This window comes from Mastomys coucha, unplaced genomic scaffold, assembly GCF_008632895.1.
Source record: "Mastomys coucha isolate ucsf_1 unplaced genomic scaffold, UCSF_Mcou_1 pScaffold18, whole genome shotgun sequence".
NCBI classification, from domain to species: Eukaryota; Metazoa; Chordata; class Mammalia; order Rodentia; family Muridae; genus Mastomys; species Mastomys coucha.
The window spans coordinates 50,033,512-50,045,240 of NW_022196900.1; the positions used below are offsets into that span (position 1 = coordinate 50,033,512).

The 11,729-nt window shown below is 39.0% G+C and overlaps 1 pseudogene; it reads left to right on the forward strand.

The window, feature by feature from the left end:
• The first annotated feature begins 7,445 nt into the window (after positions 1-7,445).
• On the forward strand, positions 7,446-8,337 carry LOC116095430 (annotated as a pseudogene).
• Positions 8,338-11,729: the final 3,392 nt, after the last annotated feature.

Genomic DNA, 11,729 nt, shown 5'->3' on the forward strand with positions numbered 1-11,729 from the left:
ATAGGCTTCCCAGAAAGCCTGGGAACTCTTCAAGTTCCTCAACTGTTGGGAGAAAGGAGAACATCTAGCTGAACTAGGTAATCAGTTTTGAGGGCTTAAAGTCCTTGAGAACACTCACATTCAGGAGAAAGAAAGAAGTTAGGTAGTAGACAGGAGCAGGCAGAGAATGTCTGCTGGAGGCCAGGGCTTCACAACTTCAGGGGCACTGATGAAGTTTGAATGTGTGAACAAAACTTAGCGTCATATCTCTGGATCTCCTTTTATAAAGCTCACCCTGATGTAGTCAGTGCTTCTGAGTCTATGGTTTGTGAGGTCATACCTTTCAGTGGGTCAAACCCTATTTTTAGAGAACTTGCTTAAACATCTTACCCCAGGCTCTTAGAATTCAGCAGGTGCTACTGTTTACCTAGCCTCTTAGGTTCTTTGGGTGTTAGCTTGCCTACCATTTACTTAATGGCCAATGTGCATTTATAAGGTTGCATTCATCCATTTTGAAAGAGAATGTGCAACAGGATTTGTTGGTAGGATAGTGTGGGTTTGGACAGGTTCAGTAGAGTTCAGGTGGGCTACTGTTGGATGGAGAGAATGAGTGAAGAGACAATTGTATGGTGTTGTTGAAACCTCTTGCAGTGGAGAGTTATACACTACTTGAGGGTAACCTCAGTAATTGTGGATACATAATCTGATATAGCCTTTTTTTTTTTTTTTTTGTAACCAGGCAAGTCTTCCTGGGGAAGGACTCTGCTGCATTCTCTGGTATCCTTGTGCTATGGGGTCCCATCGAGTTTCTCAAACCCATAGACTAATACTAAGAGAGAGGTTCACTCTTAGCATACTGAGAATAGGACCCCAGTGTCTAGGACTATATCCACACAACTCTTGGAACCTGGGGAGTTCCAGCTGATGGTAAGGAGGAACTAAATGAGAGAAAATTCTAATTTTAAATTAATAAAAAAGGTAATAGTGAAAGCAAATATTTTTTCAAATTTTTTATTAGATATTTTCATTACTATCATGTCAAATGATATCTCCTTTCCCAGTTTCCTATCCGAAAAAATAAAAAAAAATAAAATAAAGAAATAAAACCTGTTTCCTACCCTTGCTCACCAACCCATTCTCTCCTGCTTCCTGGCCCCGGCATTCCCCTACATTGGGGCATAGAACCTTCACAGTACTGATGGTCAACAAGGCCATCTTCTGCTATACATATGCTGCTGGAGCCATTAGTCCCACCATGTGTACTCATTGGTTGGTGGTTTAGTTCCTGGGAGCTCTAAGTATACTAGTTAGTTCATATTGTTGTTCCTCCTAAGGGGCTGCAAACCCTTCAGCTCCTTGGCAAATATTTAAGAAAGAAAGAATGATGCCGGGCAGTAGTGGCACACATGTTTAATCCCAGCACTTGGGAGGCAGAGGCAGGCAGATTTCTGAGCTCGAGGCTAGCCTGGTCTACAGAATGAGTTCCAGGACAGCCAGGGCTACACAGAGAAACCTGTCTTGAAAAACAAAACAAACAAACAAAAAAAAAAAAAACAAAATAAAAACCAAAAACCAAAAAACAACAAATAAACAAAAACAAAAAAAGAGAGAGAAAAGAGAAATCATATCATCATCATTATGATGATCATCATCATCATTTTGTACACCATGTAGAATTGGAAAAAATGTGAAGTTTTGATGGATAAGTATACTCTGGAAATTAATTCAGAAACCTGTAATAGAGGAGATTAAAACTTGGCAACTTCCAGTAATAGCTTCCACTTTTTCACCAAGTAGAAAACTCTACAAATAGTATACTCCAGTGTTTTTGTGAAGGTATCATTGCACAGGCATCACTTACCAAAACACTTATCAGGTGTTCAGCTCAACATCCAGCCTGTCTGCTCTCCCTGGAAACTGGGAACCTGCTCCCACCATGAAGATTCCAGGACGTAATAGGACAACTCATTTATACAAAAGACTCTTCCTACTTCAATCTGGTCTCAAAATCCCTAGCTGTGTTTTTGTTTTGTTTGGTTTGGTTTTGTCTTTTTGCCTCTAACTCCTGAGTGCAGAGATTTAAAACACTTGCCTGAAAACTGCCCACTGTCTCTATTTCTTAATATTGTCATACAGCACAGATGCGGGCTCTTTCTAACTGATACCATTGTACATTCCTCAGTTTTTAAATACTTTATATTTTGATGTTTAAAATTGTTAACTAGCAATAAAAGATAGTAAAATCATCCATAGGTTGATCAAATCACCTGGCAAAGAAACCAGGAATTCAGCCAGGCAGTGGTTGCATATGCCTTTAATCCCAGCACTTGGGAGGCAGAGGCAGGCGGATTTCTGAGTTTGAGGCCAGCCTGGTCTACAGAGTGAGTTCCAGGACAGCCAGGGCTATACAGAGAAACATTGTCTCTTAAAAACAAAAACAAAAACAAAAAACAAAACAAACAAAACAAACAAACAAACCCAGGGATTCTTTGAAGTTATTTCCGTAAGTCCAAACAGGATAAAACTTATCTTTGTGTGTGTGTGTTGTAAGTATCACCAAAGTTGCTGGTGGGATTTACCCTGATCTTTCTCAAAGATAAATTTGTAGGTGCATAACCAGAACAATTTGGGGGTCCACGTTTTAAGACTATGGGGTTTGCACTCAGGAGCTGAGTTCCAGTGGAATCATCCAGGATGGGACTTCTAGATCTATTCAGCGCCTAAGTTATTTGCTACCCATTTCAGCCATCCACCTCTATTCTGAGAAAATAGTACCATATATTTGAAATCCCTCCCTCAGCCAGACTATTTGACTCCACTAGGGAATGACTCACTTGGATTCAAAAATATTCCCTCTGACCCCAGTGGGACAGCTCAAAGTCTATATGTGTTGCCCACAAATGTTGCCCCTCAACACCACAAGGAACAGTATACTGTATGGACAGCTAATCTCCTAATGATTTCACTTAAACTACTCCAAATGTTTCCCCCTTAAAGTACCCAGGCACTGTGGTAATTGTTGATGACTTGGACTTGTGCAGCCCCTTACCTCCTTCCCTGGGAGTGCTGGGCCTTGTAGGAATACGTTTCCAGTACATGGGTTGGGGTGGCTCTGAGATACCACATCTTGTAAGTTCAGACTCCATTTTAGAGAACCTGATCTAAGTTTGAATTCAGGCAAACTAACAGGCTTGTACCTAGTATTAGTTTCCAAGTTGCCCCCCGACAAAACCTAAGCCTAGCTCCAGTCTCTAAGCTAATCCTCAACAAGACCAGTGTCTCCAGATTATTCCCCCAACAAACTTGCACCCTTAGATTACAAGCCCACCCCATGACAAATGATCACCAATGTTGGGGGGAGCAGAAATTAAATTTATGATATGACTCTCAGCACCAGCCAATTATGTTAAAAAAAGACAGTAGCTTTCCAACTGGATGCTTGCACACTCACCCCCTATTTCCTGCTTACTATAAAGTCTTGCCCCAATAGACATTCAGGCCTCCCCCATCATCAAATTCATCCTGTGTGATGGTGGTGCTTTGGAGGGGCCCAAACTAGCTGGAATAGAATAAAGACCTTGCTGTGAGCTGCAGTAGATTGGCTCCTGTCTTTTTTTTTTTTTTTGGTGGGACCACTAACATTTCCCTGGCACTACAGTTCCTGTATCAATCTCCTATATGCCCACCCAAATACAGAGAAAAGATAAATTATGTGATTTGGAATGCTGTGTCCAAACGATTAAAGAAAAGTCACATACAAATTGTATAACAGGGCTTTTTTCATGAAATTTCATTCCATTCCTACAGCATAAGTTAAATTTGTGATTATTAAATAAATTTATAGAATCAACATTTTAAAATGGCACTTAAATTTCTATGAAGGCAACATAGCCCTGAAATAATCATGGTTTCCTAGAATCAAAGAAGTTATGGAATGAATCTTTCTCTATAAACATGTCAAAAAGGGAATATTTGGAAGTACTTACAGGCTGCAGTCCTGTTAATCCAACAATAGCTAAAAGTGAGAGGTTCAACAGTTTTGTAGTTTCTCAGTCCCACAAGACAGGTTGCCTCAGCTGGTCTTCTCTACAGGCTGGAAACTAGAAACAGTCAGCTTCAATGGCAGTGTAAGGATGGATGTGTGAACAAGCTGAGGATAGCTGACAAATTGGAAAACCTTCCTGCTTCTACCTCCAGCAGAAGGTGTGTACAGGATTAAAGGTGTGTCTTCCTGGCTCAGGGTCCGTATTAAAAGTATGAGTCTTCCAGCCTCAACCTTCTTGGCTAGAAGTAGATTAACACAATTCAATCAATCTCTCACATGTGTGTCCTCGTTTTATACATCTTTACTCTTTGCAGGTATTTTCAATTGAATAACCAATTGTACACATCAAAACCTTGGTCTCAAAACAAATTGTGGTTTCGGTTTGCTAGAAGGCTTAAAATAGAGTTTTAAGGTGAATTGTATTTTAATTTCAGAAGATATCTGTTAGATGGCTCAAGATCACAATCTCTTCCTGCTCCCTGATGATCTAGATGTAGAACTCTTGGCTATCTTCCAGCACCAATCTGGCTGCTTGCCCTCATGTCCCTGCTTAAGCTTAATGAAGCTAGATCCTATCTTTATGTAAGTTTAAATTAAATGTTCTCCTATATAAGAGTTGCTATGGTCATAGACACTCTTTACAGCAATATCAACCCAGACTAAGACAAAAATCATTGACAGTCTCTTATTTGATATCACTTAAAGAAAATGAGGAGAAAACACAAGTATCTTTACAAACTTATTCTCAACCAAATATAACAGACTTAATAATGTCAATTATAATCATCCTTAATGCAATGGTCACATGGCCTTCATAATTGACCATTCATAACTAAAAATGTTGACAAAAATTCAAGGATAAAGATAAATGTTGGGAGAAATATTGATCATGTTTCACTGTAGAATGCTATGTCCAGCAATATCTTAATATTTGTAATTCTTCACTACCATAGTTGAAAATAATAACAATCAAGCTAACTTTTGTCACAGAAATGTGGTTATACTCTCATTAAGAGAGTGTCAATTAAGTAGATTTTTCCCATGCAAAATAAGAGGTCTGTAGATCACAAGCTACAGTTCCTATTTCAAATATTAATTTGTTTTTTTTGTCATCTACAAACAACCTTAATGTCTACTTGATGTTGACAAATTTGTGCGTAGGAGACAATAAAACTTTATTAGGGAGGATATTGTTGTGGACAGTCAGGTTCCAGTGGAGGGTGAATATTGATTGTGCTTTATTTTGGATCTGCAGAGACCCACTGAGCAGGAGAATTTCCATGGGCAGCCAGGAGCATTATACATATAGGGTTTCTCCTAATGTGCTTTTTCATGTGGACTTTCAGATGTGATGAGGGTGGAACAAGAAAAATTCCCTCATCTGGAGTTCTAGAACCTACATTTCTACATTTTGGCTGGAACTCTGTATGTGTTCAGAGTAACAGGCTTTAGTTATCTCCCTTCTTTGGCACTAAAAATCATAGTTCTTGCTCATGCTTCTCCTTCCATGCTTTTAAATATAGAAGGTGATTGAATTTTTCCAGCAAAGTAGCCAGGAATGCTTTGATCTCATTAAGTTTCAATAGGAAACTGTGTATCATTCCATCCATTTCACAGTTGTAGTTTGATGGTTTTTCTCAGATCTTCCTTGATGAGAAAGTTTCAGGTGCTGAATTAGAACACAGTTGAGCCAAATAAATTCACTACAGACCCACGTTGTAAGGCAAGAGATTTTGTTCTGTGGAGTTGAGTCCTTATTTAAAAACCTAGGATGTGAATTTCTATAACTTATCAGTTGTTTGGTTATGTAGATCCATCTCCTTGACAGTTATAATCTAACCTTTTATGGGGAGAGTGCCTAGCATCTAGATTATTTACTTAATCTTGTCCCTAAGACTCTTGGAAAGGAAAGGGAGTTTGAGTTTCCTAGCCCAGGCTACAGGAGTTCAATTAAGCCATTTTCTGTAATCTTAGTGAGGAGAAATACCACATTGGATGTTCCATCCACTCCATGATTCATAATGTTTGGTTTCCTGTGCTTGACCTACACATGGGAGTTGAGGATGCAGAAACTGAAGTTAGCTGGGCCTATGAGTTAGCAGCAGTTGCAGATTTTATTCCTAAATGTCTTACTCCTATGAGATGAATACTAATATTAACATACAACACTTGATTTCTAGTTGCCATGATCAATTGAGATACAGAGGTTCCATATCTTTGACAGCTTTAATAAAATCAAATTATTCAAGATTCAAAAGGATCACTTTTGCACTAATAATAGTGTTTTTACTTCTCACCCAATCTATTTGTTTTTAATTTTAATGTTTTATGTTTAATGTTTTAATTTAATTTTATTTTTTAAATTATTCATTTTACATCTTATTCACTGTCCCCTCCCTGTCATCCCCTCCCACAAACCTTCCTTCATCCCCTTTCCCCTTCTTCTCTTAGTGGGTAGGGACCCTCTTTTATCCCTCCTCTCTGGCACTTAAAGTCTCTGCAAGGCTAGGTAGGCATTTCCTCTCCCATTGAGACCAGACAAGGCAGCCCAGCTAGGAGAATATATACCATGGACAGGCAACAGCTTTTGTGACAGGTCCTTTTCCAGTTGTTTGGGACCCACATGAAGAGCAAGCTGCACATCTGCTACATATGTACAGGGAGGCTTAGGTACAGCCCTTGTATATACTTTGCTTCATGGTTCAGATTCTGAGAGCCTCTAAAGATCCAGTTTAGTTGACTCTGCTGATCTTACTGTGGAGTTCCTAACCCCTTCAGGGTCTGAATTCCTTCTTCCTATTCTTCCATAATAGTCCTCAAGCTCCATCCACTCTTTGGCTGTGGGCATCTGTCTGAGTTAGCTATTGTTTGTTTTGTTATTTTGTTTTTATTTTTAATTCTTTAATCTTTTTTTATAGTCCAGCCCTATCACCCTTTTGAGCCAACCTCTGACCGTTTCCCATCCCATTCCTCCTCCCCGTCTCCAAGAGGATGTCCCTACCACCCCAACCCCTCTAGACCTCTCCACTCCCTGAAATCTCAAGTCTCTCCAGGGTTAGGTGATTCTTCTCTCACTTAGGCCAGAGAACAATAACACAACAAAAGGAGATCACGGGGATACAAATTGTCAAAGAAGTCAAAGTATCATAATTTGCAGATGATATGATAGTATCATGAGAGACCCCTAAAATTCTACCAGAGAACTTCTACAACTGATGAAGAACTTCAAACAAGTAGCTGGATATAAAATTAATTCAAGGCTCTCTGCTCCTTCCTGTTCCAGAGACAGCATCATCTTGTACAATGCCAGCCTCATCCAGTAGACAAGATAGAAAAGGTTGGTGTGAATAGATGTGGCCACACTGGGTGCCTGGTTACCAGGATTACTTTCTGTTCTGCACTTGGCAAAGTGGAGATTGTTGCCATCAACAACCCTTTCATTAACCTCAACTACATGGTCTACATGTTCCAGTATGACTCTACCCATGGCAAATTTAATGGCACAGTCAAGACCAAGAATGGAAAGCTTGTCATCAATAGGAAGCCTATCACCATCTTCCAGGAGTGAGATCCCACTAACAACAAATCGGGTGATGCTGGTGCTGAGTATATTGTGGAGTCTACCAGCATCTTCACCACCATGGAAAAGGCTGGGGCCCACTTGAAGGGGTGGCCAAAAGGATCATTATCTCCTCCATTTCTGCAGATGCCCCCATATTTGTAGTGGGTGTGAACCATGAGAAATATGACAACTCACTCAAGATTGTCAGTAATCAACTACTTACCCATCCTGGCCAAGTTATCCATGACAACTTTGGCATCATGGAAGGTCTCATAACCATGGTCTATGTCATCACTGCCACTCAGAAAACTGTGATGGCCCCTTTGGAAAACTGTGACATGCTGGCCATGGGGCTGCCCAGAACATCATCCCGGTATCCACTGGTGTTGTTAAGGCTGTGGGCAAGGTCATCCCAGAGCTGAACAGGAAGCTTACTAGCATGGCCTTCTGTGTTCCTACCCTCAGTGTATCTGTTGTAGATCTGACTTGTCATCTGGAGAAACCTGCCAAGTATGATGACATCAAGAAGGTGGTGAAGCAGGCATCCGAGGGCCCACTAAAGGGCATCCTGGGCTACACTGAGGACAAGGTTGTCTTCTGAGACTTCAACAGCAACTCTCATTCCTTTACCTTTGATATGGGAGCTGGCATTGCTCTCAGTGACAACTTTGCAAAGCTCATTTCCTGGTATGAATATGGCTACAGAATCAGGTTGGTGATCCTTGTGGCCTACATGGCCTCCAAGGAATAAGAACCCCTGGACCACCCAACCCAGCAAGGACACTGAGAGCAAGAGAGAGGCCCTTGGTTGCTGAGGAGTCCCTGTCCCAACTCAGGCCCCAACACTGAGCATCTCCCTCACAATTTCCATCCCAGACCCCCATAATAACAGGAGGGGCCTAGGGAGCACTCCCTACTCTCTTGAATACCATCAATAAAGTTCTATGTACCCAAAAAATTAAAAATTAAATTAATTCAAATAAATCAGTAGCTTTCTTTTATACAAATGATAAACACTCTGAAAAAGAAATTAGGAAAATAACACACTTCACAATAGTTACAAATAATATAAAATAACTTGGGGTAGCTCCAACAAGTGAAAGATCTGTATAACAAGAACTTCAAATCTCCCAAGAAAGAAATTGACAAAGACCTCAGAAAAGGAAAGATCTATCATGTTCAAGGTTTGGTAGAATCAACATAGTAAAAATTGCCATCCTATCAAAAGCAATCTACAGATTCAATGCAATCCCCATCAAAATTCCAACATAATTCTTCAAGAATATGGAAAGAATAATTCTCAATTTCACATAGAAAAAACAAAAAACCCAGGATAGTGAAAACAAATTCTTAACAATAAAAGAACTTCTGGGGGAATCACCATCCCTAACCTCAAGCTATACTACAGATTAATAGTGAAAAAAACTGCATGGTATTCATACAGAGACAGACAAATTGATCAATGGAATAGAACTGAAGACCCAGAAATAAAACCACACACTTAAGGACACTTGATCTTTTACAAAGAAGCCAAAAATACACAATGGACAAAAGAAAGCATCATCAATAAATGGTGCTGGTCTAACTGGCAGTTGGTATGTAAAATGAAAATAGATCCATATTTGTCGCCTTAAACAAAGCTCAAGTCCATGTGGATCAAGGACCTCTACATAAAACTACATGCATTGAATCTAATAGTAGAGAAATAGGAAAGAGCCTCAAATTCCTTGGCACAGGGGTAGGGGAGGGGAGTTTCCTAAATAGAACTCAATGGTTGCTTATTTTTGATACATGATCTCTCTCTTTAGTCAGGCTCAACTCAAATTCTGGAAACTCTTGCCTCATCATAGGATTATAGAAGAGACCTAATGAGTCTGGTATTTTCTTTCTTTCCTTTTTTTCATTTACTCCTGTTTATTTTTTATTTTTAAAATTTTTATTTATTTACTTTCCATTTTAAAATTTAATTTTTTTTTTGTTTTTACACGGGATCTCATTGTGTTGTACAGGCTGATCAAGCTGCCTCAATGCTTTGTGGAGGGAAATTTGGAGTTCCTAGTTTGACTCCATGTTTTGCCTCTGGTATTCGATTACCTCTCTCTTTCTCCATAACTCCTCCATGCATTTCATCTGTAGGTTTTATTTTCATCTTAAAATATTGTTTCATCTTACAGCTATATTGCAGTTAATAATATCAGCAATCATCTATTTTCACTCTTCTGCTTCACCACTCCTGATTACAGCATCAGAAACCCATGATTAGATCTTAGTGTCAGCATGTAGGTGCTCTTGGAGACTCCAGTGAGAGTCTGTATAAAGCAAAATAATCTTTGTTTCCCATTGACCACATCTTCTTCTAACCACATTGTTGTTAATGTTCTCTTCATGCTGCTTTTCTGAATATTAACATCCATTTTGCTGTACATTTGAGCAATTTTCTATTATTTTCTCACAGGAAAATACAAACCACAAGTTCAGTCAACTAACTGATTAGAAAGTGTTCATTTCAGAGGATGATTCCAGTCTCCAAAGCTGCAAATGCTTAGCTATGTGGGGTGATGCACCAGAGAAAACCTATCAGCAGAGATAACAGTCCATTTCTGTTGTTATTGATAGTAGGAGGATGTGAAATGAATTCCTTCAACTTTTTTATCCCTCTCAGTAATCTAGTTTTTTTTCTTCTTATGACTTGCAATGCCCTTTCGATGGGTTTCAACTCTACAATTAGGTTAAGCTCCTGCTCCTCTTCAATTTCTATGTTCACAAATGCATCCTCATTTGGTTTTCTTTTTTATTTTGTGAAGCATAATTTCTTTCTTAAATGTAATGCTTGTGCCATCAGTTCTTTCCTCTGTAATGGGCTGTCTTCACAATGTACCTCACTGATGTTTTTACTTGTGACTCTGTAATAGGTATGGAGCTCAACAGTGCCGGAATTAATCCAATTGTTTATCTACAAAGCCACCTGCAGCCAGAGATTGAGATAACAATATCACAAAAGGAATCTAAATATGAGGTCGTCTCACAAAAATCTCATTTTATTTTATGTTTTTCTATTACAGGTATCACCTCAGCACATCAGGAAAAGGATGGTTTTGTATAGGAAAACAAATGAGCTCATAATAAGGATATAAAAACCAATGGCATTGAAAGTAGTATTAACACTCAGCAGACTAAAAGAAAACAATCCACTATAAGTAAATGGTTAGGTTAGACTCTTAACATATCATAATAGATAGGAGTTGAAGCATAGGTGAAATATCCCCCCATGTATGAAGTAAACATTGAAAACAATTTTAAAACAGAGTCTGCAATACTAAAGAGAGAAACACCTCCTGTTGGACTATTAAATAAGATTGAATTAACTGAACATTACTAAGCCATCTTTCTTTCCTCTAAGTGCTTTCCTATAATAAACTGGAAGTAAAATTAATTCATATTACTTTGCTGAATGATCAAGAGAATGAAGTTACATTGTAAACCTTGTTCTAGTTCTGAAAAGCAATTGTTTCCTCTATAGATAAGTAATTTTGGTTGTTTCTGCTTTTGTACTTGGGTACCACTAGGGATGGGCAGTAATAATAGCAGAAGAAACATCAAATATTCCAAGGCATAGATCTTGTGTCAGGAAAACCTGGCTGTGAATGTCAACATTGTAATATACTAAATGGGAAATGCCGCTTGCCTTGTTGCTATGTAATCTATAAACTGGTGGTAACAATACTTTATACCTTTTAACATTATTCTGAGAACTAAAATGAGATAAAGCATATAAAGCCTTATGTAACACACATTAATTACTTTTATGTAAATTATACATATTATTTTATTATATATAAATATGGAGAGGAAACAAAATATAAATCTTGATGATCTAGTCAAAAATAATATTTATTTAAAGAATGACTTTTCTGAGAGGAAGCTCCACTCCCAGGCATGCTGACACACCCAGGATCAGAGAGCAGACCTAGGGCACAAGCTCTTCAGCCAGTCCCACAACACCCAGAGGAAGCTTCACTCCCAGGCGCTCTGACACACCTGGGATTAGAGGTGAGCAGGAACCAACATCTGTCCAAACACTGGGAGTAACTGGGACCAGTGGGACCAGGCACACAGGAACTCTGCCAGCCCAGTGACTTGGGT